The sequence below is a fragment of the Arachis ipaensis genome, chromosome B2, assembly GCF_059453495.1.
Source record: "Arachis ipaensis isolate K30076 ecotype BB chromosome B2, ASM5945349v1, whole genome shotgun sequence".
NCBI classification, from domain to species: domain Eukaryota; kingdom Viridiplantae; phylum Streptophyta; class Magnoliopsida; order Fabales; family Fabaceae; genus Arachis; species Arachis ipaensis.
The window spans coordinates 84,685,795-84,711,791 of NC_142437.1; the positions used below are offsets into that span (position 1 = coordinate 84,685,795).

At 36.8% G+C, this 25,997-nt stretch overlaps 1 non-coding gene across 1 annotated transcript; it reads left to right on the forward strand.

The window, feature by feature from the left end:
- The first annotated feature begins 3,914 nt into the window (after positions 1-3,914).
- On the forward strand, positions 3,915-4,022 carry LOC148574662 (small nucleolar RNA R71). Its single transcript, XR_015906081.1, has one exon. It is a non-coding gene; the product is annotated as a small nucleolar RNA R71 (small nucleolar RNA).
- Positions 4,023-25,997: the final 21,975 nt, after the last annotated feature.

A 25,997-nucleotide genomic window follows, 5' to 3' on the forward strand; every position in this document is an offset into this window, starting at 1 on the left:
CTAAAAGTAACTAGATCCTACTAAAAACATACTAAAAACAATGTCAAAAAGCGTATAAATTATCCGCTCATCACAACACCAAACTTAAATTGTTGCTTGTCCCCAAGCAACTGAAAATCAAAATAGGATAAAAAGAATAGAATATACTATAAATTCCAAACTATCAATGAAACATAGCTGCAATCATATGAGCGGGACTTATAGCTTTTTGCCTCTTGAATAGTTTTGGCATCTCACTTTATCCATTGAAGTTTAGAATGATTGGCATCTATAGGAACTTCAGATTTCGAATAGTGTTATTGACTCTCCTAGTTCAGTATGATGATTTTTGAACACAGCTTCTTTATGAGTCTTGGCCGTGGCCCTAAGCACTTTGTTTTCCAGTATTACCACCGGATACATAAATGCCACAGACACATAATTGGGTGAACCTTTTCAGATTGTGACTCAGCTTTGCTAAAGTCCCCAATTAGAGGTGTCCAGGGTTCTTAAGCACACTCTTTTTTTGCTTTGGACCTTGACTTTAACCGCTCAGTCTCAAGTTTTCACTTGACACCTACACGCCACAAGCACATGGTTAGGGACAGCTTGGTTTAGCCGCTTAGACCAGGATTTTATTCCTTTAGGTCCTCCTATCCACTGATGCTCAAAGCCTTGGGATCCTTTTTATTTGCCCTTGCCTTTTGGTTTTAAGGGTTATTGGCTTTTTGCTCTTGCCTCTTGGTTTTGAGAGCTTTGGCTTTTTCTGCTTGCTTTTTCTTTTTCTTTCTATTTTTTTTTCGCCTTTTTTTTTTCTACAAGCTTTGTTCTTTGCTGCTTTTTCTTGCTTCAAGAATCATTTTTATGATTTTTCAGATTATCAAATAACATGTCTCCTAGTCATCATTCTTTCAAGAGCCAATATATTTAACATTCTTAAACAACAACTTCAAAAGACATATGCACTGTTCAAGCATACATTCAGAAAACAAGAAGCATTGTCACCACATCAATATAATTAAACTAAGTTCAAGGATAAATTCGAAACTCATGTACTTCTTGTTCTTTTGAATTAAAACATTTTTCATTTAAGAGAGGTGATGGATTCATAGGACATTTATAACTTTAAGACAAAGTTACTAACTACTAATGATCATGTAATGAAGACACAAACATAGATAAGCACATAACATAGAAAACGAAAAGCAGAAGAATTAAGAACAAGGAATGAATCCACCTTAGTGATGGTGGCATTTCCTTCTTGAGGAATCAATGATGTCCTTGAGCTCTTCTATGTCTCTTCCTTGCCTTTGTTGCTCCTCCTTCAGTGCTTTTAGATCTTCTCTGATTTCATGAAGGATGATGGAGTGCTCTTGATGTTCCACCCTTAGTTGCTTCCAATAATTGTGTGGAAGAAAATGTATCCCTTGAGGTATCTCAGGGATCTCTTGATTTGCAGTCAAATGTTCTACCACTGAGCTATAGACCCTTGATGGAAGCTTTTGTCTTCCCTTTCCTCTTTCTAGAGGTTTCTCTGGCCTTAGGTGCCATCAATGGTTATGGAAAAAACAAAAAAGCTATGCTTTTACCACACCAAACTTAGAATGTTGCTCGCCCTCGAGCAAAAGAAGAAAGAATAGAAGAATAAGAAGAAGATATGGAGGAGATGGATGGGAGTGTGTATTCGGCCATATGGGTGGGATTGGGTGGGAGAGAGATGTTGAATTTTTGAAGGTAGTGTGTGTATGGATGTGAGTGGTAAATGGAAAAAAAGAAGGGATGATCATGAATGGAAAGAGAGATGATGAGGTAGGTGGGGATCCTGTGGGGTCCACAGATCCTGAGATGATCCTGTGGGGTCCACAGATCCTGAGGTGTCAAGGCATTTACATCCCTGCACCAATTTAGGCATGTAAAATGCCCTTGCACACAACTCTGGGCGTTCAGTGCCAGTTTGGTGCCCATTTTGGGCGTTCAACGCCCCTTTGCTGCCATTTCTGGCGTTGAACGCCAGAACCATGCTTGTTCTGGGCGTTCAGCGCCAGAACTATGCTCTGTTCTGGCGTTTGAACGCCAGACAGATGCTCCTCCAGGGTGTGATTTTTCTTCTGCTGTTTTTGATTTCGTTTTCAATTTTTATATTTATTTTGTGACTCCTCATGATCATGGACCTATAAAGACACATAACTAAGAAAAATATAGTTAGATAAATAAACATTGGGTTGCCTCCCAACAAGCGCTTCTTTAATGTCAATAGCTTGACAGTGGGCTCTCATGGAGCCTCACAGATGTGCAGAGCTTTGTTGAGACTCTCCAACACCAAACTTAGAGTTTGGATATGGGAGTTCAACACCAAACTTAGAGTTTGACTGTGGGGGCTCTGGTTGACTCTGCTTGGAGAGAAGCTTTTTCTGCTTCCTCTCCATGGTTGCAGAGGGAGATCCTTGAGTTTTAAACACAAGGGAGTTCTCATTCCATTGAAGGAATATTTTACCTCTGTCAACATCAATCACAGCTCTTGCTGTGGCCAGGAAAGGTCTTCCTAGGATGATGGATTCATCCTCTTCCTTTCCAGTATCCAGGACTATGAAATCAGCAGGGATGTAAAGGCTTTCAACCTTTACTAACACGTCCTCTACTTGTCCATAAGCCTGTTTTCTTGAGCTGTCTGCCATCTCTAATGAGATTTTAGCAGCTTGCACCCCATAGATTCCCAGTTTCTCTATTACAGAGAGGGGCATGAGGTTTATTCCTGAACCAAGGTCACACAGAGCCTTAAAGATCATGGTGCCTATGGTACAGGGTATTATGAACTTTCCAGGATCCTGTCTCTTCTGAGGCAATGTCAGTTGATCCAGATCACTTAGTTCATTGATGAACAAGGGAGGTTCAACTTCCCAAGCATCAATGCCAAATAATTTGGCATTCAGCTTCATGATTGCACCAAGAAACTTGGCAGTTTGCTCTTCAGTGACATCCTCATTCTCTTCAGAAGAGGAATACACATCAGAGCTCATGAAGGGTATAAGGAGGTTCAATGGAATCTCTATGGTCTCTAGATGAGCCTCAGAGTCCTTTGGTTCCTCAGAGGGAAGCTCCTTATTGATCACTGGATGTCCCAGGAGGTCTTCCTCCTTGGGATTCACGTCCTCTCCTCTCCTCACAGGTTCGGCCATGGCGCTTATGTCAATGGCCTTGCACTCTCCTTTTGGATTCTCTTCTGTATTGTTTGGGAGAGTACTAGGAGGGAGTTCAGTGATCCTTTTACTCAGCTGGCCCACTTGTGCTTCCAGATTTCTAATGGAAGATCTTGTTTCATTCATGAAACTTACAGTGGCCTTAGATAGATCAGAGACTAAGTTTGCTAAATTAGAAGTATTTTGTTCAGAGTTCTCTGTCTGTTGCTGAGTTGATGATGGAAAAGGTTTATTATTGTTAAACCTGTTTCTTCCACCATTATTAAAGCCTTGTTAGGGTTTTTGATCCTTCCATGAGAAATTTGGATGATTTCTCCATGTTGAGTTATAGGTGTTTCCATAAGGTTCACCTAAGTAATTTACCTCTGCTATTGCAGGGTTCTCAGGATCATAAGCTTCTTCTTCAGAAGATGCCTCTTGAGTACTGTTGGATGCAGCTTGCATTCCATGCAGACTCTGAGAGATCATATTGACTTGCTGAGTCAATATTTTATTCTGAGCCAATATGGCATTCAGAGTATCAACTTCAAGAACTCCCTTCTTCATAGGCGTCCCATTATTCACAGGATTCCTTTCAGAAGTGTACATGAACTGGTTATTAGCAACCATGTCAATGAGTTCTTGAGCTTCTGCAGGCGTTTTCTTTAGGTGAATGGATCCACCTGCAGAAGTGTCCAGTGACATCTTTGATAGCTCAGATAAACCATCATAGAATATATCCAGGATGGTCCATTCTGAAAGCATGTCAGAAGGACACTTTTTGGTCAACTGTTTGTATCTTTCCCAAGCTTCATAGAGAGATTCACCTTCTTTCTGTTTGAAGGTTTGAACATCAGCTCTAAGCTTGCTCAGCTTTTGAGGAGGAAAGTACTTGGCTAAGAAAGCCGTGACCAGCTTATCCCAAGAGTTCAGGCTGTCTTTGGGTTGAGAATCCAACCATAATCTAGCTTTGTCTCTTACAGCAAAAGGGAAAAGCATGAGCCTGTAGACTTCAGGATCTACTCCATTAGTCTTAACAGTATCACATATCTGCAAGAATTCAGTCAAGAACTGAAAAGGATCTTCAGATGGAAGTCCATGAAACTTGCAGTTCTGCTGCATCAGAGAAACTAATTGAGGTTTCAGCTCAAAGTTGTTTGCTCCAATGGTAGGAATGGAGATGCTTCTTCCATGTAAATTGGAATTTGGTGCAGTAAAGTCACCAAGCATTCTCCTTGCATTGTTGTTGGGTTCGGCTGCCATCTCCTTTACTTGTTCGAAATTTTCAATTAAGTTGTCTCTGGATTGTTGTATTTTAGCTTCTCTTAATTTTCTCTTCAGAGTCCTTTCAGGTTCTGGATCAGCTTCAACAAGAATGCCTTTTTCTCTATCCCTGCTCATAAGAAAGAGGAGAGAAAAAGAGAAGAAGAGGAATCCTTTATGTCACAGTAAAGAGGATCCTTATTGTTAGTAGAAGAAAAGAGGAAGAAATTCGAACACAGATAGAAGAGGGGGGTTCGAATTTGGTGATGATGTGAGGAAGAGATGTTAGTTAATGAATGAATAAATAGAATAGGATGAGAGAGAGAGAGGGAATTTTCGAAAATTATTTTTGAAAAGGAGTTAGTGATTTTTGAAATTTGGTTTTTGAAAATGTGTTAGTAATTTTCGAAAATTAAGATTTAAAAAAATAAAATAATTAATAAATTAAAAAAGAAATTTTAAAAAAGAGGGAAGATATTTTCGAAAATGAGAGAGAGAGAGTTAGTTAGGTGGTTTTGAAAAAGTTAAGAAACAAACAAAAAGTTAGTTAGTTAGTTGAAACAAATTTTTAAAAGATAGGAAGTTAGGAAGTTAGAGAAGATATTTTGAAATCAAATTTTTGAAAAAGATAAGATAAGAAGATATTTTGGAAATTAATTTTGAAAAAGATTTGATTTTTAAAATCTCAATTAATGACTTGATTCATAAGAAATCACAAGATATGATTCTAGAACTTAAAGTTTGAATCTTTCTTAACAAGCAAGTAACAAACTTCAAATTTTTGAATCAAAACATTAATTGATTATGTTATTTTCGAAAATTTGATTTAAAAATAAGAAAAAGATTTTTTTTGAAAAATATTTTTAGAATTTTCGAAAATAACTAAGAAATTTGAAAAAGATTTGATTTTTGAAAAAGATTTTGAAAAAGATAAGATTTTCAAATTGAAAATTTGATTTGACTCATAAGAAACAACTTGATTTTAAAAATTTTTGAAAAAGTCAACTCAAATTTTCGAATTTGATGAGAGAAAAAGGGAAAGATATTTTTTTGATTTTTGAATTTTTATGATGCAAGAGGAAAACACTAAAAGGATGCAATGCATGAAATTTTTAGATCAAAACAATGAATGCATGCAAGAATGCTATGAATGTCAAGATGAACACCAAGAACACTATGAATGTCATGATGAACATCAAGAACATATTTTTGAAAAAATTTTTAATGCAAAGAAAACATGCAAGACACCAAACTTAGAATTCTTTAATGCTTAGACACTAAGAATTCAAGAATGCATATGATAAACATGAAAAGACACAAAACAAAAAATCATCAAGATCAAACAAGAAGACTTACCAAGAACAACTTGAAGATCATGAAGAACACTATGAATGCATGATATTTTCGAAAAATGCAAGATGCATATGCAAGTGACACCAAACTTATGATATGACTCAAGACTCAAACAAGAAACAGAAAATATTTTTGATTTTTATGATTTTCTAATTTTTTTTGGATTTTTCTTTTATATTTTTCGCATATTAAAAGGAAAAATAAGGATTCCAAAAATTTTTAATATGAATTCCAGGAATCTTGCCATGTTAGTCTAAAGCTTCAGTCCAGGAATTAGACATGGCTCACTAGCCAGCCAAGCTTTCAAAGAAAGCTCCAGTCCAAAACACTAGACATGGCCAATGGCCAGCCAAGCTTCAGCAGGTGATCATGGATCAGCAGCAGGTGGATGAGCAACAACTAATTTGCTCTTGATAACAAATTGCAAGTCTTAGTCCAAATGAATTTAGACATGGCTTTACAGCCAGCCAGGCTTCGCATGCTTCATGAAACACTAGAATTCATTCTTAAAAATTTTGAATAAATTTTTTGAAAATATTTTTATTTTTTTCGAAAACAGATGAAAAAATTTTTTGAAAATATTTTTTTTTGAAAAATTTTTGAAAACAAAACGAAAAGAAAATTACCTAATCTGAGCAACAAGATGAACCGTCAGTTGTCCAAACTCAAACAATCCCCGGCAACGGCGCCAAAAACTTGGTGCACGAAATTGTGATGTCCAGGCTCGAACAATCCCTGGTAATGGCTCCAAAGCTTGGTGCTTTGATCTTAATTCATAATTGTCACAACTTCGATACAACTAACCAGCAAGTGCACTGGGTCGTCCAAGTAATACCTTACGTGAGTAAGGGTCGAATCCCACGAAGATTGTTGGTATGAAACAAGCTATGGTCACCTTGTAAATCTCAGTCAGGCGGATATAAAGTGATAATGTTGTTTTCGAATATTATATAATAAAATAGGGATAGAGATACTTATGTAAATCATTGGTAGGAATTTCAGATAAGCGAATGGAGATGCTTTTCGTTCCTCTGAACCTCTGCTTTCCTGCTATCTTCATCCAATCAGTCTTACTCCTTTCCATGGCTGGCTTTATGCAAGGGCATCACCGTTGTCAGTGGCTACATCCCCTCCTCTCAGTGAATAATATGCTCACGCACCCTGTCACGGCACGGCTATTCATCTATCGGTTCTCGATCATGCTGGAATAGGATTCACCCTCCTTTTGCGTCTGTCACTAACGCCCAGCACTCGCGAGTTTGAAGCTCGTCACAGTCATTCAATCATTGAATCCTACTCAGAATACCACAGACAAGGTTTAGACCTTCCGGATTCTCTTGAATGCCGCCATCATTCTAGCTTACGCCACGAAGATTCTGGTTAGGAGATCTAAGAGATACTCATTCTAGCTTAATTCATGTAGAACAGAAGTGTTTGTCAGGCACACGTTCATAGGGGAGAATGGTGATGAGCGTCACACATAATCATCACCTTCATCACGTTCTTGGGTGCGAATGGATATCTTAGAAGCGAAATAAGAAGAATTGAATAGAAAACAGTAGTACTTTGCATTAATCTTTGAGGAACAGCAGAGCTCCACACCTTAATCTATGGAGTGTAGAAACTCTACCATTGAAAATACATAAGTGAAGGTCCAGGCATGGCCGAGATGGCCAGCCCCCCTAAACGAGATCAATAGTCTCCTAAGATGAACAATGGATTAAAACTGAGACCAAAGATGCCTAATACAATAGTAAAAGGTCCTATTTATAATAAACTAGCTACTAGGGTTTACATGAGTAAGTAATTGATGCATAAATCCACTTCCGGGGCCCACTTGGTGTGTGCTTGGGCTTGGGCTTGAGTGTTACACGTGCAGAGGCCATTTGTGGAGTTGAACGCCAGTTTCTGTGCCAGTTTGGGCGTTCAACTCTGGTTTTGGATCCTTTTCTAGCGCTGGACGCCAGATTTGGGCAGAAGGCTGGCATTGAACGCCAATTTACGTCATCTATTCTTGGCCAAAGTATGGACTATTATATATTGCTGGAAAGCCCTGGATGTCTACTTTCCAACGCAATTGGAAGCGCGCCATTTTGAGTTCTGTAGCTCCAGAAAATCCACTTTGAGTGCAGGGAGGTCAGAATCCAACAACATCAGCAGTCCTTCTTCAACCTCTGATTATGATTTCTGCTCAAGTCCCTCAATTTCAGCCAGAAAATACCTGAAATCACAGAAAAACACACAAACTCATAGTAAGGTCTAGAAATATGAATTTAACATAAAAACTAATGAAAACATCCCTAAAAGTAACTAGATCCTACTAAAAAGATACTAAAAACAATGTCAAAAAGCGTATAAATTATCCGCTCATCACTGAAATTGAGGGAGCTGAGCAAAAATCTGATTCAGGCTGAAAAAGGACTGCTGATGCTGTTGGATTCTGACCTCCCTGCACTCAAAGTGGATTTTTTGGAGCTACACAACTTCAAATGGCGCGCTTCCAATTGCGTTGGAAAGTAGACATCCAGGGCTTTCCAGCAATATATGATAGTTCATACTTTTCTCAAGGATAGATGACGTAAACTGGCGTTCAATGCCAGTTCCATGCTGCTGTCTGGCGTCCAGCGCCAGAAACAAGTTAGGATTTGGAGTTCAACGCCAGAAAAGGATCCAAAGCTGGCGTTGAACGCCCAAAACAGCCCTATGCATGTGACTAGCTTAAGTCTCAGCCCCAGCACACACCAAGTGGGCCCCAGAAGTGGATTTCTGCACCATCCATCTTAGTTTACTCACTTTCTGTAAACCTAGTTTACTAGTCTAGTATTTAAACAACTTTTAGAGACTTGTTTTGGATCTCATGACATTTTAGATCTGAACTTTGTACCTTTAGACGGCATGAGTCTCTAAACTCCATTTGAGGAGCTCTGCTGTGTCTCGATGAATTAATGCAAGTATTTCTGTTTTCCATTCAAACATGTGTGTTCCTATCTAAGATATCCATTCGAACTTCAATATGAATGTAATGAACGTGACAATCATCATCATTCCTCCACGAACGCGTGCCTGACAACCACTTACGTTCTACCATAGAATGAATGAATATCTCTTAGATCTCTTAATCGGATTCTTCGTGGTATAAGCTAGATTGATGGCAGCATTCAAGAGAATCCGGAAAGTCTAAACCTTGTCTGTGGTATTCCGAGTAGGATTCAGGGATTGAATGACTGTGACGAACTTCAAACTCGCGAGTGCTGGGCGTAGTGACAGACGCAAAAGGATAGTAAATCCTATTCCGGTACGACTGACAACCTGCAGATGATTAGCCGTGGGGTGACAGCGCACCTGGACCCTTTTCACTGGAAGGATGGATGGTAGCCATTGACAACGGTGATCCACCAACACACAGCTTGCCATAGGAGGACGTGCGTGCGTGAATCAGAGAACAGAGGAAAGCAGAATTTCAGAAGACAAAGCATCTCCAAAACTCCAACATATTCTCCATCAGTGCATACCAGTATAATTTGTGTTCTACCCTTTTATTCCTTGCAATCAAATTTGATAAGTGAATTGTTTTATTGTTTTCCTGACTAAGAGTTACAAGATAACCATAGATTGCTTCAAGCCAACAATCTCTGTGGGATCGACCCTTACTCACGTAAGGTATTACTTAGACGACCCAGTGCACTTGCTGGTTAGTGGTACGAGTTGTAAAAAGTGTCATTTACAATTCATGCACCAAATGGCTTTCTATCCTAGTCATGAAATGATTAATTCATCTTATTTAGTCAACTCCAACAAATAGGGAGAAAGTCAAACAAGATTAATCAATCATACCACAATAATAACAAAAATTTATCTTATTACGTCATCTCCAACATTGGAAGAAGGTATCATATTATCTTCCAGGAGAGAAAGTCTAACAAGACTAGCTAATCTCAATCCAAAAGTCCTAATCAACTTACTAATTGAATTAGCAAAAGATTAGCGTCAATAGAAACAATATTAGCTAACAACTCTAGATCACCAACATAAGTTGGGTTTTCATGACTCAAGATTGCCCAATTACTCTTTCCAAGCCAAGAATGCTCAAAATCTACTCTAAAGCCCAACCAAGCATTTTGTCAAACACTTGGTGGGTACAAAGGGAAAGCATGGTAAATATGCAAGAAATAGTAAAATCTAACAACTATCAATGACAAGGAAAGTAAATCACAACTCGAATCAACAATTAAAAGAACATCAAATATTAAATTGCATTAAAGAAAATTGAGATCCAAATCCAACAATTGTTCATAAACATAAAAGAGGATAAAATGAAGGAAAATGAACAAGTAAAACTAGAAGAGTAGAGATGTAATAACAAGAAATTAAAAGGAGAAACTAAATCAAAACAAGAATTAAAAGTTGAATTTAAGAAAATTAAACCTAAACTACCCTAAACTCTAGAGAGAGGAGAGAGCCTCTCTCTCTGGAATTCTACCCTAAAACATGATGAAAACTAAAACTATGACTACTTGGTTCATTCCCCCTCCATCCTTGGGTTCAATAGCATCAGAAATGGGTTGGATTGGGCACAAAATGAGCTGCAAAATCGCTGGGGGCGATTTCTCTTTAGTGGACCCACGGGCAGAATCGGCGCGCACACGTACATGGCACGTGCGCGCCCCTGAGCGCAAAGCAATATATAGCAAAATTTATATCATTTCGAAGCCCCAGATGTTAGCTTTCCAACGCAACTAGAACCGCCTCATTTGGACCTCTGTAGCTCGAGTTATGGTCATTTGAGTGCGAAGAGGTCGGGTTTGACAACCTTACGGTCCTTCATTTCTTCATGAGTTCTCCCACTTTGCATGCTTTTCTCTTCACTTCTTCCATCCAATACTTGCCTTATGAACATGAAATCACTCAACAAACATATCAAGGCATCGAATGGAATTAAAGTGAGTTAAATTTAGCTATTTTAAGGCCTAAAAAGCATGTTTTCACATTTAAGCACAAATCAAGGGAAAATTACAAAACCATGCTATTTCATTGAATAAATATGAGAAAATGTGATAAAATTCCCCAAAATAAGCACAAGATAAACCACAAAATCGGGGTTTATCAACAACACTCACAGAAAATAAGAAATAACCAAAACAAAAGTAAATTGGAAGAAATTAAAAGATAAACAACTCTGCATCATTCTTGCTTGCATGATTGTAAATTATAGGATTTGTCATGCCATTTTAAAATATAAGTTTAGAATCATGTGATTCATATACCTTTGGTCCCACTTTCTATTCACACAATTCTAAATTCTCCCAATATTTTATTCGAAAATTACAACATAGTTCCTTTAAACCATAAATGGATTTAACTGTCGTTAGTTTATGGCAACAAATTAGTCATTTTAAAATCTTGCAATAAATCTAATAAGTGCAAACAACTAGTCAACCCATCAGAATGTAGGCAATGAAATAGAGAGATCTAAGTCCTACACAAAATACAAAAAGTAACAACACTTATATTTGGTTTAGATTTCAGATGACTTAGCCACCACAAACATGATTAATTCTAGGCATAAATTAAAACTTTTTGAATAATTCTTTCCTCTCAGTAAAGTTCATGACTTGAGAGAGTTATTACTAGGACATGGCAGCATCTTTCATACTTTTTGGACTCCACTGAACACAGAGCATCCCAGTTTAGCCTTTTGGAGAGCATAAAATAAGTACCAAAATCATTTCAATTAAGCAGAGAAAGAATATTAGCAGGGTACCTTTTGGAGAACATGCACCTTTTCCCATTTGTCTTCAACCAATCTATAGATGTGAACTTCACTATTTTTTGGACATAATGCAACCACTACAAAAGTATATGAATATAATATAATATATTAAGAATTCATGAAGCAGCAAATTAATACCAGGATATGTATGACTGCAAGCAATGGCAGGGAAAGGTAAGGGATGGCTATCATAAAGGCCTTTCCGTATTAGCCTTGTGTTGCCACAAAATTGGTGTTTGATAACAGAAAATACTGTTGATTTTGGTAAAGTGCATTTGCCTTGGTTATGTTGGAAAAAATATTTTTCCAAAGCATATTAATATTGAAGATATATTAATATTGAAGACTAAATTTTGAACTACTAATAAACATACGGAGAATGTCGGTGGCAAATACCGTTGGTTGCCATGTTTGTTTTCTCTTGACCTAGATGGCCATTTGGTGAGCATCGAACAAACTGAGATAAGGAACTATGGAGTACAGAAAATCACGGTTATCCTGCACTAATCTAAATTTTATAATTTTAAAAGCATAAGAAATAAATACTGCAGAAATAATTTTTACATCACCAATTATTAGCTTGCCGGGCATAATAGTCAAAAGAATCTTGTGTGTGCCATGACAATGATAGTTTGGAAGAAGCACATCTCCAAAATCATAAAATTATAGTACTATACTATGGTATTAGAAAAGGTTAAAAAAATAATTACGTGACAAATTAGCAATTAAAATGAATATTAATCTAATATTACTTACTCTAGATCCAAATTGTTTCCAAAGATGTAAGCAGCAATGTCCAGTTCTTTATAAAAAAATTTCATCTCTTTAATTGACCAAAATAAAAGGTCCAAACACTATAACAATAATGTGAATATTAATTATTTAATCAAAGTATACACACAAAATTATGCATAATACTTTTTTGGGTATCAAAAGTAAAAAATTTAATACTAACGTCATCCTAAAATTTAAGCACTTACACGTGGCATGTCATTCCCGTCTATATTTGGATTGTAATTGTTGTAGTAAAGTCATAGATGATGTGGAGGAAGCTTCTCTCCAGAATGCAATTCATACCATTTTAACACATCATCAAGGTGTCAAATGAAGGTGTTTCTTAGAAGTTATTGCCGGATAAAAACTTTTCAAGGTAATTTAACACATCATCAAATACACTCTTACGCTCTGTCATCAATGTAGAATTTTTGAACGAGTCCAGATATCTCACGATCTCACGAAGCAAATCAGTCACTATGAAAAACCAATGGACATTAAGGTAAATTGGCACAAAAATCTACAACAACATTTAGAAGATAATTTTTAACAAAAACAGTAATAAAACTTTATTATACTAATTAATTGAATGTTGACCAAAATTAACGAACTCTTTGTAAACCCCTGAGGTCTTCCATGAAGTTATCCTTGATGTATTTTATTGTGCTGGAACAGTTCTGTTTCAGGCATAAAATATTTTGCTACATTCAATATTGAACTAAGTCAGGAATCTTATTATATTTCTAGTATATCTATAAAGATATATTAATATTGAAGACTAAATTTCAAACTACTCATAAACTTACGGAGAATGTCGGTTGCAAATACCGTTGGTTGCCATTTTGGTTTTCTCTTGACCCAAATGGCCATTTGGTGAGCATCGAACAAACTGAGATAAGGAACTATGGAGTACAGATAATCATGGTTATACTGCACTAATCTAAATTTTATAATTTTAAAAGCATAAGAAATAAATTCTACAGAAATAATTTTTACGTCACCAATTATTGGCTTGCCAGGAATAATAGTCAGAAGAGTCTTTGCGTGTGCCATGACAATGATCTTTTGGAGCAAGCACATCTCTAAAATCATAAAATTATAGTATTATACTTTGGTATTAGAAAAGGTTAAAAAAACAATTACGTGACAAATTAGCAATTAAAATGAATAATAATCTAATATTACTTACTCTGGATCCAAATTGTTTCCAAAGGCGTATGCAACAATGGCCAGTTCTTTAACGAAAAATTTTATCTCTTCAATTGACCGAAATAAAAGGTCCAAACACTATAAAAATAATATAAATATTAATTATTTAATCAAAGTATACACACAACATTATACATAATACTTTTTTTGTATATCAAAAGTAAAAAATTTTGCTATTACTAACGTCATCCTAAAATTGGAGCACTTACACGTTGCATGGCATCCCCATCCATGTTTGCATTGTAATTGTTGTAGTAAAGCCATAGATAATGTGGAGCATGCTTCTCTCCAAAATGCAATTTATACCATTTTAACACATCATCAAGGTATTAAATGAAGGTGTTTCTTGGAAGATATTGTCGAATAAAAACTTTTGAAGGTAGTTTAACACATCATCAAATACACTCTTACGCTATGTCATCAATGTGCAATATTTGAACGAGTCTAGATATCTCACGTTCTCATGAAGCAAATCAATCATTATGAGAAATTAATGGCCATTAAGGTAAATTGGCACAAAAATCTACAACAACATTCAGGAGATTATTTTTAACAAAAATAGCCATGAAATATTACTATACTAATTAATTGAATGTTGAGCAAAATTAACGAACCTTGTGTAAACCGCCCAGGTCTCCCATGAAGTTATCCTTGGTGTATTTTACTGTGCCGGAACAAGTCTGTTGTGGGCATAAAATATTTTTCTACATTGAATATCGAACTAAGTGAGGAATCTTATTATATTTTTAGTATATCTTTGAAGATATATTAATATTGAAGATTAAATTTCAAACTGCTAATAAACTTATGGTGAATGTCGGTGGCGAATACCATTGGTTGTCATATTTGTTTTCTCTTGGCCTAAATGGCCCTTTGGTGAGCAACGAACAAACTAAGATAAAGACCTATAGAGTACAAAAATCTTGGTTATGCTGCACTATTCCAAATTTTATAATTTTGCAAGCATAAAAAATAAATACTTCAGAGATAATTTTTACATCACAATTTATTGGCTTGCCGGGCATAATTATCAAAAGAGTCTTGCATGTGCCATGACATTGATCGTTTGGAAAAAAGTACTTCTCTAAAATCATAAAATTAGAGTATTATACTATAGTATTAGAAAAGGTTAAAAAAATAATTACGTGAAAAATTAGCAATTAAAATATTTAATAAACTAATATTACATGCTCTAAATCCAAATTGTTTCCAAAGATGTAAGCAGCGATGGGCAGTTCTTTATAAAAAAATACTTCATCTCTTTAATTGATCAAAATAAAAGGTCCAAACACAATAAAAATAATGTGAATATTAATTATTTAATCAAAGTATACACACAAAATTATACATAATACTTTTTTGTATATCAAAAGTAAAAAATTTTGCTAATACTAACATCATCCTAAAATTTAAGCACTTACACATAGCATGTCATCCCCATCCATGTTTGTATTGTAATTGTTGTCATAAAGCCATGGATGATGTGGAGGAAGCTTCTCTCCAAAATGCAATTCATATCATTTTAACATATCATCAAGGTGTTAAATGAAGGTGTTTCTTGAAAGTTATTGTCGGATAAAAACTTCTCAAGGTAATTTAACACATCATCAAATATACTCTTACGCTCTGTCATCAATGTGCAATGTTTGAACGAGTCCAGATATATCACGATCTCATGAAGCAAATCAATCACTATGAGAAACCAATAGACAATAAGGTAAATTAGCACAAAAATCTACAACAACATTTAAAAGATAATTTTTAACAAAAACAGCCATGAAATATTACAATACTAATTAATTAAATGTTGATCAAAATTAACGAACCCTGTGTAAACCCCGAGGTCTCCAATGAAGTTATCCATGTGTATTTTATTGTGCTGGAACAGTTCTGTTTCGGGCATAAAATATTTTGCTACATTGAATATTGAAATAAGTAAGGAATCTTATTATATTTCTAGTATATCTAGGAAGATATATTAATATTGATGACTAAATTTTGAACTGCTAATAAACTTATGGAGAATGTCGGTGGCAAATACCGTTGGTTGCCATATTTGTTTCCTCTTGGCCCAAATGGCCCTTTGGTGAGCATCAAACAAATAGAGATAAGGACCTATGGCGTACAAACAATCATAGTTATGCTGCACTAATCCAAATTTTATAAATTTGCAAGCATAATAAATAAATATTGCAGAAAAAATTTTTACATCACCAGTTATTGGCTTGCAAGGCTTAATAGTCAGAAGAGTCTTGCGTGTGCCATGACAATGATCGTTTGGAACAAGAACATCTCTAGAAAATCGTAAAATTAGAGTATTATACTATGGTATTAGAAAAGGATAAAAAAATAAATACATGACAAATTAGAAATTAAAATGATTAATAAACTAATATTACTTACTTTGTATCCAAATTGTTTCCAAAGATGTAAGCAGCAATGGCTAGTTTTTTATCAAAAAATTTCATCTATTTAATTGACCGAAATAAAAGGTCCAGACACTTGGTGCACGAAATCACAATCACACTTTTGCAATCCCGCACAACTAACCAGCAAGTGCACTGGATCGTCCAAGTAATACCTCACGTGAGTAAGGGTCCATCCCACGGAGATTGTCGGCTTGAAACAAGCTATGGTTATCTTGTAATTCTTAGTCAAGATATCAGTAATGATTCTTAGTTTTAATTGTAAAAAGTAAAAGAACATGAAATAAATACTTGTTATGCAGTTATGGAGAACAGGTTTGAGGTTTTGGAGATGCTCTGTCTTCTGAATCTCTGCTTTCCTAATGTCTTCTTCTTCACGCACACAAGGCTCCTTCCATGGCAAGCTGTAAGTTGGTGGATCACCATTGTCAATGGCTACCATCCATCCTCTCAGTGAAAATGGTCCAAATGCGCTGTCACCGCACGGCTAATCATCTGTCGGTTCTCACTCATGTTGGAATAGGATCCATTGATCCTTTTGCGTCTGTCACTACGCCTAGCACTCGTGAGTTTGAAGTTCGTCACAGTCATCCCTTCCCGGATCCTACTCGGAATACCACAGACAAGGTTTAGACTTTCTGGATCTCAGAAATGGCCGCCAATAGTTCTATCCTATAGCACGAAGGTTCTAATTTTAGATTAGAAACCCAAGAGATATGCACTCAAGCTATTGCAGATAGAACGGAGGTGGTTGTCAGGCACGTATTCATAGGTGAGAATAATGATGAGTGTCATGGATCATCACATTCATCAGGTTAAAGTGCGAGTGAATATCTTAGAAGAGAAACAAGCGTGATTGAATGGAAAACAGTAGTAATTGCATTAATTCATCAAAACACAGCAGAGCTCCTCACCCCCAACCATGGGGTTTAGAGACTCATGCCATAGAAGATACAAATTCAGAAATAAAATGTCATGAGGTACAAAATGAATCACTAAAAGTGGTTTTTATAATAAACTAGTGACCTAGGGTTACAGAGAATGAGTAAGCTAGGATAGTTAGTGTAGAAATCATCTTCCGGGGCTCACTTAGTGTGTGCTTGGGCTGAGCATTGAAGCTTTCACATGTAGAGACTTTTTTTGGAGTTAAACGCCAGCTTTGGTGCCAGTTTGGGCGTTTAACTCCAGCTTTTATGCCAGTTCTGGCGTTTTGACGCCAGAATTTTTATGCTGACTTGGAACGCCGATTTGGGCCATCAAATCTCGGGCAAAGTATGGACTATTATATATTGCTAGAAAGCCTAGGATGTCTACTTTCCAACACAATTAAGAGCGCGCCAATTGGGCTTCTGTAGCTTCAGAAAATCCACTTCGAGTGCAGGGAGATCAGAATCCAATAGCATCTGCAGTCCTTTTTCAGCCTCTGAATCAGATTTTTGCTCAGGTCCCTCAATTTCAGCCAGAAAATACCTGAAATTACAGAAAAACAAAAAAAATCATAGTAAAGTCCAGAAATGTGAATTTTGAATAAAAACTAATAAAAATATACTAAAAAGTAATTAAAACATACTGAAAACTACCTAAAAATAATGCCAAAAAGCGTATAAATTATTCGCTCATCATAACACCAAACTTAAATTGTTGCTTGTCCCCAACCAGCTGAAAATCAAATAGGATAAAGAAGAGAATATACTATAAATTCCAAAATATCAATGAAACTTAGATCCAATTAGATGAGCAGGACTAGTAGCTTTTTGCCTCTGAACAGTTTTGGTATCTCACTTTATCCTTTGAAGTTTAGAATGATTGGCATCTATAGGAACTCAGAATTTAGATAGTGTTATTGATTCTCCTAGTTCAGTATTGTTGATTCTTGAACACAGTTACTTTATGAGTCTTGGCCGTGACCCTAAGCATTTTGTTTTTCAGTATTACCACCGGATACATAAATGCCACAGACACATAACTGGATGAACATTTTCAGATTGTGACTCAGCTTTGCAAGAGTCCCCAATTAGAGGTGTCCAGAGCTCTTAAGCACACTCTTTTTGCTTTGGACCACGACTTTAACCACTCAGTCTCAAGCTTTTCACTTGACACCTTCACGCCACAAGCACATGGTTAGGGACAGCTTGGTTTAGCCGCTTAGGCCAGGATTAGATTCCTTTGGGCCCTCCTATCCACTGATGCTCAAAGCCTTGGATCCTTTATACCCTTGCCTTTTGGTTTAAAGGGTTACTGGCTTTTTCTGCTTGCTTTTTCTTTTTCTTTCTTTTTCTTTTCACCAAATTATATTTTTTTCGCAAGCTTCTTCTTTTTCACTGCTTTTTCTTGCTTCAAGAATCAAATTTATGATTTTTCAGATTATCAATAACATTTCTCCTTTTTCATTATTCCTTCAAGAGCCAACAATTTTAACATTCATAAATAACAATATAAAAAATATGCACTGTTCAAGCATTCATTCAGAAAACAAAAGTATTGCCACCAATTCAAAATAATTAAACTAGTTTCAAGGATGAATTCGAAATCATGTACTTCTTGTTCTTTTGTTTTTAGATCATTTTTCATTTTAAGAAAGGTGATGGATTCATAGGACTTTCATAGCTTTAAGGCATAGACACTTAGACACTAGTGATCATGTAATAAGACACAAACATAAATAAAACATAAAGCATAATTTTCGAAAAATAGAAAAATAAGAGCAAGGAAATTAAAGAACGGGTCCACCTTAGTGATGGTGGCTTGTTTTTCCACTTGAAGATCTTATGGAGTGCTTTAGCTCCTCTATGTCTCTTCCTTGCCTTTGTTGCTTCTCTCTCATGGCCTTTTGGTCCTCTCTAATTTCATGGAGGATAGTGGAATGCTCTTGTTGAGGTCCATGAGTGGGCTCTCTTGTTTGCTCCATCCTTTTCTTAGTGATGGGCTTTTGAGATGAATCTCTCCATCTCCCATGACTTGGAGGTGGAAGCTTTTGCCTTCCCTTTCCTCTTTCTAGAGGTTTCTCCGGCCTTAGGTGCCATAAATGGTTATGGAAACACAAAAACCAATGCTTTTTCCACACTAAACTTAGAAGGTTTGCTCATCCTCGAGCAAAAAAAGAAAGAATAGAGGAGAAGAAGAAGAAAATGGAGGAGATGGAGAGGTGTGAGTGGTTAAGAGGTGATGGAAAAGAGTATTTGGAGGAGGGTGTTATTGGAATGTGTGAAGAAGAGAGAGATTGAGTTGAGGTAGGTAGGGATCCTGTGGGGTCCACAGATCATGAGGTGCCAAGGATTTCTCATCCCTGCACCATTCTGGCGTTTAACGCCAGCTTTTTTTCCCTTTCTGGCGTTTAACGCCAGCTTGCTGCCCTTTTCTGGCTTTAAACGCCAGTCTGGTGCCCATTTCTGGCGTTAAACGCCCAGAATGGTGCCAGACTGGGCTTTTAACGCCCATTCTGCTACCCTTACTGGCGTTTAAATGCTAGTAAGCTCGTCCTCCAGGGTGTGCTGTTTCTAATGCTATTTTTTGAATTTGCTTTGATTTTTGCAGTTGTTTTTGTGACTCCACATGATCATCAACCTAAAGAAACATAAAATAACAATGGAAAATGGAAAATTAACATAGATAAATAAAAATTGGGTTGTCTCCCAATAAGCGCTTCTTTAATGTCAATAGCTTGACTTTTTACTGAGCTTTAGTCTACTCTCAGTTTTGAGCATTCTTGCTCAACATCGCTTTCAAGATAATGTTTGATTCTCTGTCTATTAACAATGAACTTTTTTTAGAGTCACTATCCTGAAGCTCTACATATCCATATGGTGATACGCTTGTAATCACATATGGTCCCCTCCACCGGGATTTTAATTTCCCAGGGAATAATCAGAGCCTAGATTTAAATAGCAGAACCTTCTGCCCTGGCTCGAAGACTCTGGATGACAGCTTCTTGTCATGCCACCTTTTTGCTTTCTCCTTGTAGATTTTTGCATTTTCAAAAGCATTGAGTCTGAATTCCTCTAGCTCATTCAACTGGAGCAATCTTTCTCTCCAGCTAATTTGGCATCAAGGTTTAGGAATCTAGTTGCCCAGTAGGCCTTGTGTTCCAGTTTCACGGGCAGGTGACAGGCTTTTCCATACACAAGCTGGTATGGAGAGGTCCCTATAGGAGTCTTGAATGCTGTTCTGTATGCCCACAGAGCATCATCCAAGCTTTTTGCCCAATCCCTTCTACGGGTACTTACAGTCCATTCCAGGATTCTTTTTAGTTCTCTATTAGAGACTTTAGCCTACCCATTTGTCTGTGGATGATATGGAGTTGCTACTTTGTGGCTAATTCCATATCAGACCATAGCAGAGTAAAGCTGTTTATTGCAGAAGTGAGTGCCCCCATCACTGATTAGTGCTCTAGGAACACCAAATCTACTGACAATATGTTTCTGGAGGAACTTCAGCACTGTCTTAGTATCATTAGTGGGTGTTGCAATGGCCTCTACCCATTTGGATACATAGTTGACTGCCACCAGAATATAAGTGTTTGAGTATAATGGTGGGAAAGGCCCCATGAAGTCAATACCCCATACGTCAAACAACTCAATCTCTAAGATCCCTTGCTGAGGCATGGCATAACCATGAGGTAGATTACTAGCTCTCTGGCAACTGTCACAGTTACGCACAAACTCTCGGGAGCCTTTATACAGAGTGGGCCAGTAGAAGCCACATTGAAGGACTTTTGTGGCTGTTCGCTCACCTCAGAAATGTCCCCCATATTGTGATCCATGACAGTGCCATAGGATCTTCTGTGCTTCTTCTCTAGGCACACACCTACGGATTATTCCATCTGCACATCTCTTAAAGAGATATGGTTTATCCCAAAAGTAGTACTTTGAATCAGTAATTAATTTTTTTGTTTGTTGCCTGCTGTACTCTTTGGGTATGAATCTTATAGCTTTATAGTTTGCAATGTCTGCAAACCATGGTGTTTCCTGAATGGCAAACAATTGCTCATCCGAAAAGGTTTCAGAGATCTCAATAGAGGGGGGGCTCCCTTTCTACTGGTTCTATCCGGGATAGATGATCAGCCACTTGGTTCTCTGTCCCTTTTCTGTCTCTTATTTCTATATCAAACTCTTACAGAAGCAACACCCATCTTATGAGTCTGGGTTTTGAATCCTGCTTTGTAAGTAGATATTTAAGAGCAGCATGGTCAGTGTACACAATCACTTTTGATCCTACCAAGTATGATCTAAACTTGTCAATGGCATAAACCACTGCAAGCAACTCCTTTTCTGTGGTTGTGTAATTTTTTTGTGCGTTATTTAAAACACGGCTGCCATAATAAATGACATGCAGAAGCTTGTTATGCCTCTGTCCCAATACTACACCAATGGCATGGTCACTAGCATCACACATTAGTTCGAATGGTAATATCCAGTCTGGTGCAGAAATAACTGGTGCTGTGACCAGCTTAGCTTTCAGAGTTTCAAACGCCTGCAGACACTCTGTGTTAAACACAAATGGCATGTTAGCAGCTAGCAGATTACTCAGAGGTTTTTCAATTTTTGAAAAATCCTTTATAAACCTCCTATAGAATCCTGCATGCCCCAGAAAGCTTCTGATTGCCTTAACATTAGCAGGTGGTGGTAATTTTTCAATTACCTCTACTTTAGCTTGATCCACCTCTATTCCCTTGTTTGAAGTTTTATGCCCAAGGACAATTCCTTCAGTTACCATAAAGTGAAATTTTTCTCAGTTTAAAACTAGGTTGGTCTCTTGGCATCTTTTCAGAACAAGTGCTAAAAGGTCAAGGCAGGAGCTGAATGAGTCTCCAAATACTAAAAAGTCATCCATTAAGACTTCCAGAATTTTCTCTACCATATCAGAGAAGATAGAGAGCATGCACCTCTGAAAGGTTGCAGGTGCATTGCACAGACCAAAAGGCATCCTTCTGTAGGCAAACACTCCAGAAGGACATGTGAATACTGTTTTCTCTTGGTCCTGAGGATCTACTGCAATTTGGTTGTAACCTGAATAGCCTTCCAAAAAGCAATAGTATTTATGACCTGCTAATCTTTCTAGCATCTGGTCTATGAATGGTAAAGAAAAGTGATCCTTCCTGGTGGCTGTATTGAGCCTTCTGTAATCAATACACATACGCCACCCTGTAACTGTTCTTGTAGGAAAAAGTTCATTTTTTTCATTATGAATCACTGTCATTCCTCCCTTCTTTGGGACGACTTGGACAGGGCTCACCCAGGGGCTATCAGAGATAGGATAAATAATCCCAGCCTCTAGTAATTTAGTGACCTCTTTCTGCACCACTTCCTTCATGGTTGGATTTAACCGCCGCTATGGTTGAACCACTGGCTTAGCATCATCCTCCAATAGGATCTTGTGCATGCATCTGGCTGGGCTAATGCCCTTAAGGTCACTTAAGGACCACCCAAGAGCTGTCTTGTGTGTCCTTAGTACCTGAAGTAGTGCTTTTTCTTCCTGTGGCTTTAAGGCAGAGCTTATGATCACAGGAAAAGTGTCATTCTCTCCCAGAAATATATATTTCAGGGATGGTGGTAGTGGTTTGAGCTCGGGTTTAGGAGGTCTCTCCTCTTCCTGAGGAGTTTTCAAAGGTTCTTTCGTTGTCTCTTGTTCCTCCAGATCAGGCTGAACATCTTTAAAGATGTCCTCTAGCTCTAATTCGAGACTCTCAGTCATATTGATGTCTTCTACCAAAGAGTCAATAATATCAGCACTCATGCAGTCATTTGATGTGTCTGGATGCTGCATAGCTTTGACAGCATTTAACTTGAACTCATCCTCATTGACTCTCAAGGTCACTTCCCCTTTTTGTACATCAATGAGAGTTCGTCCAGTTGCTAGGAAAGGTCTTCCTAGAATGAGTGTTGCACTCTTGTGCTCCTCCATTTCCAGCACTATAAAGTCAGTGGAAAAGGCAAATGGCCCAACCTTGACAATCATGTCCTCAATTATGCCTGATGGATATTTAAAGGAGCCATTAGCAAGTTGGAGGCATATTCGGGTTGGTTTGACTTCTTCAGTCAAGCCAAGCTTTCTGATAGTGGATGCAGGTATTAGGTTGATACTTGCCCCAAGGTCACATAGAGCTGTCTTGGTACAAGCACCCTCTAATGTTCATGGTATCATAAAGCTTCCCGGATCTTTAAGCTTCTCTGGTAAGCTTTTTAGAATGACTGCACTGTATTCTTCAGTGAGGAAAACTTTTTCAGTTTCTCTCCAATCCTTCTTATGACTTAAGATCTCTTTCATGAACTTGGCATAAGAAGGTATTTGCTCAAGTGCCTCTACAAACGGAATCTTTATTTCAAGAGTCCTGAGATAGTCTGCAATGCGGGCAAATTGTTTATCCTGTTCTGCTTGGCGGAGTTTCTGAGGATAAGGCATCTTGGCTTTATACTCTTCAACCTTAGTTGCTGCAAGTTTACTTCCTACATAGGTGGTTGGAGCAGCCTGCTTAAGGGGGTTATTATCAGCACTTGCAAGTTTCTGACCCCTCTTTGGCATTTGAACGCCAGATTCCCACCCTTTTCTGGCATTTGAACGCCAGATTAAGGCATCCACTGGGCGTTTAACGCCAGTTTTTCACCCTTTTCTGGCGTTTGACCGCCAGAATTATTCCTCTCTGGGCTCTTACTGTCCTTAGAGGGATTTTGGGCAGTGGTCTGGTCATCCTCTGCAAGTTGTTCCTTTCTTGGTTTTCTGCTACCTTGAGCTGAATTATTTAATGTCTTCCCACTCCTTAGTTGAACAGCTTGGCATTCTTCTGTTATCTGTTTAGATAGCTGCTGTTTTGTCTAATTCAATTGTGCTTCCATATTTTGGTTGGCATTTTTAGTGTCTTGGAGCATCTTTGAATTCTTCAAACTGTTTTGTTATGATAAGCAATTTCTGATTAAGTTCAGCAACTTATTCTTGAGGACTAAGTTCAGTGGATACTGCTTTAGCCTCTTCTTTCATGAAGGACTCACTTCTAAGGTACAGATGCTGATTTCTAGCAACTGTATCAATGAGTTCTTGAGCTTCTTCAATCATTTTTCTCATGTGTATAGATCCACCAGCTGAGTGGTCTAGAGATATCTGGGCTTTTTCTGTAAGCCCATAGTAGAAGATGTCTAACTGTACCCATTCTGAAAACAGTTCAGAAGGGCACTTCCTTAACATCTCTCTCTACCTCTCCCAAGCGTCATAAAGGGATTCATTATCCTCTTGTTTAAAGCCTTGGATGTCCAGCCTTAGCTGTGTCATCCTTTTTGGAGGGAAATATTGATTCAGGGATTTCTCTAACAACTGTTTCCATGTTCTTATGCTGGCCTTGGGTTGGTTATTTAACCATCTCTTAGCTTGGTCTTTTACGGCAAATGGAAACAGCAATAATCTGTAGACATCCTGATACACTTCCTTATCATGTACTGTGTCAGCAATTTGTAAGAACTGTGCCAGAAACTCAGTAGGTTCTTCCTGTGGAAGATCGGAATACTGGTAATTTTGCTGCACCATGATAATGAGCTGAGGGTTTAGTTCAAAATTACTGGCTCTAATGGGAGGTATACAGACACTACTTCCATATGAAGCAGTAGTGGGGTTAGCATATGACCCCAGAGTCCTTCTGGACTGTTCATTTCCACTTAAGTCCATGATGGAGAAAGAGAGATGATGTGGATTAAAAATATTTATTCTTTTATTATTATTATTATTATTATTATTTTATTTTTTTAATACCGAAATTAAAAGAAAATAAAATAAAATAAAATAATTGAAAAATTGAATATGAGTTCGAAAATTAGAAGGAAATGAAATAAAAGTAAATTGAAAACTAAATTAATTAGTTAATTAAAAAGATTTTGGAAAAAGAATGCTTAGTTAATTTCGAAATATGAAAGAGAAAAGTAGTTAGGTGATTTTTTTTTTGAAAAAGATTTTGAAATTAGCAATCAAAAATATATGATTGAAAAAATATGATTGAAGAAGAAATTAAAAAGATTTGATTTTTGAAAAAGATTTGAAAAGATCAATTTTTGAAATTAGAATTTTGACTTGACTAAAAAAAAGATATGATTTTGAAAATCTTTGACTAAATTAATGCAACATTTCGAAATTTATGAGTAAAATAAGGAAAAGATATTTTTTTAATTTTTGAATTTTAATGAGGAAAGAGAAAAACAACAAAATGACACCAAACTTAGAATTTTTAGATCAAAACAAAAAGAACAAACAGGAAAACTTTGAATGTCAAGATGAACACCAAGAACACTTTGAAGATCAAGATGAACACCAAGAACAAATTTTTGAAAATTTTTAAGTAAATAAAAACACAAAGGATACCAAACTTAAAATTTTTATACTTTAGACACTAATTATTCGAAAATACACAAGAAAAACAAGAAAAGACACAAAACAAGAAAAACTAAAGATCAAACAAGGAAAGTAAACAAGAACAACTTGAAGATCAAGAAAGAACTAAGAACATGTAATTCGAAAAATTGAAAGAAAAAATAAAAACATGAAATTGACACCAAACTTAAAATTTTTAGAAAACCAAACACAATTTTTTGAAAATTAAAAGAAAACACAAAGAGGACACCAAACTTAAAATATGAGACTAAACTCAAACAAAAGACTCAAAGAAAAATTAAAGGTTAATAAAGAAAAATAAAATTTTTTTGAAAGATTTTTGAAAGGAAAATAAAAGACTCAAATTTAGTGACTCTAAACCCAACTAACAAAAATAAGTTCTTCCTAATCTAAGCAACAAGATAAACCGTTAGTTGTCCAAACTCGAACAATCCCCGGCAACGGCACCAAAAACATCGTGCACGAAGTCACAATCACACTTTTGCAATCCCGCACAACTAACTAGCAAGTGCACTGGGTCGTCCAAGTAATACCTTACGTGAGTAAGGGTCGATCCCACGGAGATTGTCGGATTGAAGCAAGCTATAGTTATCTTGTAATTCTTAGTCAGGATATCAGTAATGATTCTTAGTTTTAATTGCAAAAAGTAAAAGAACATGAAATAAATACTTGTTATGCAGT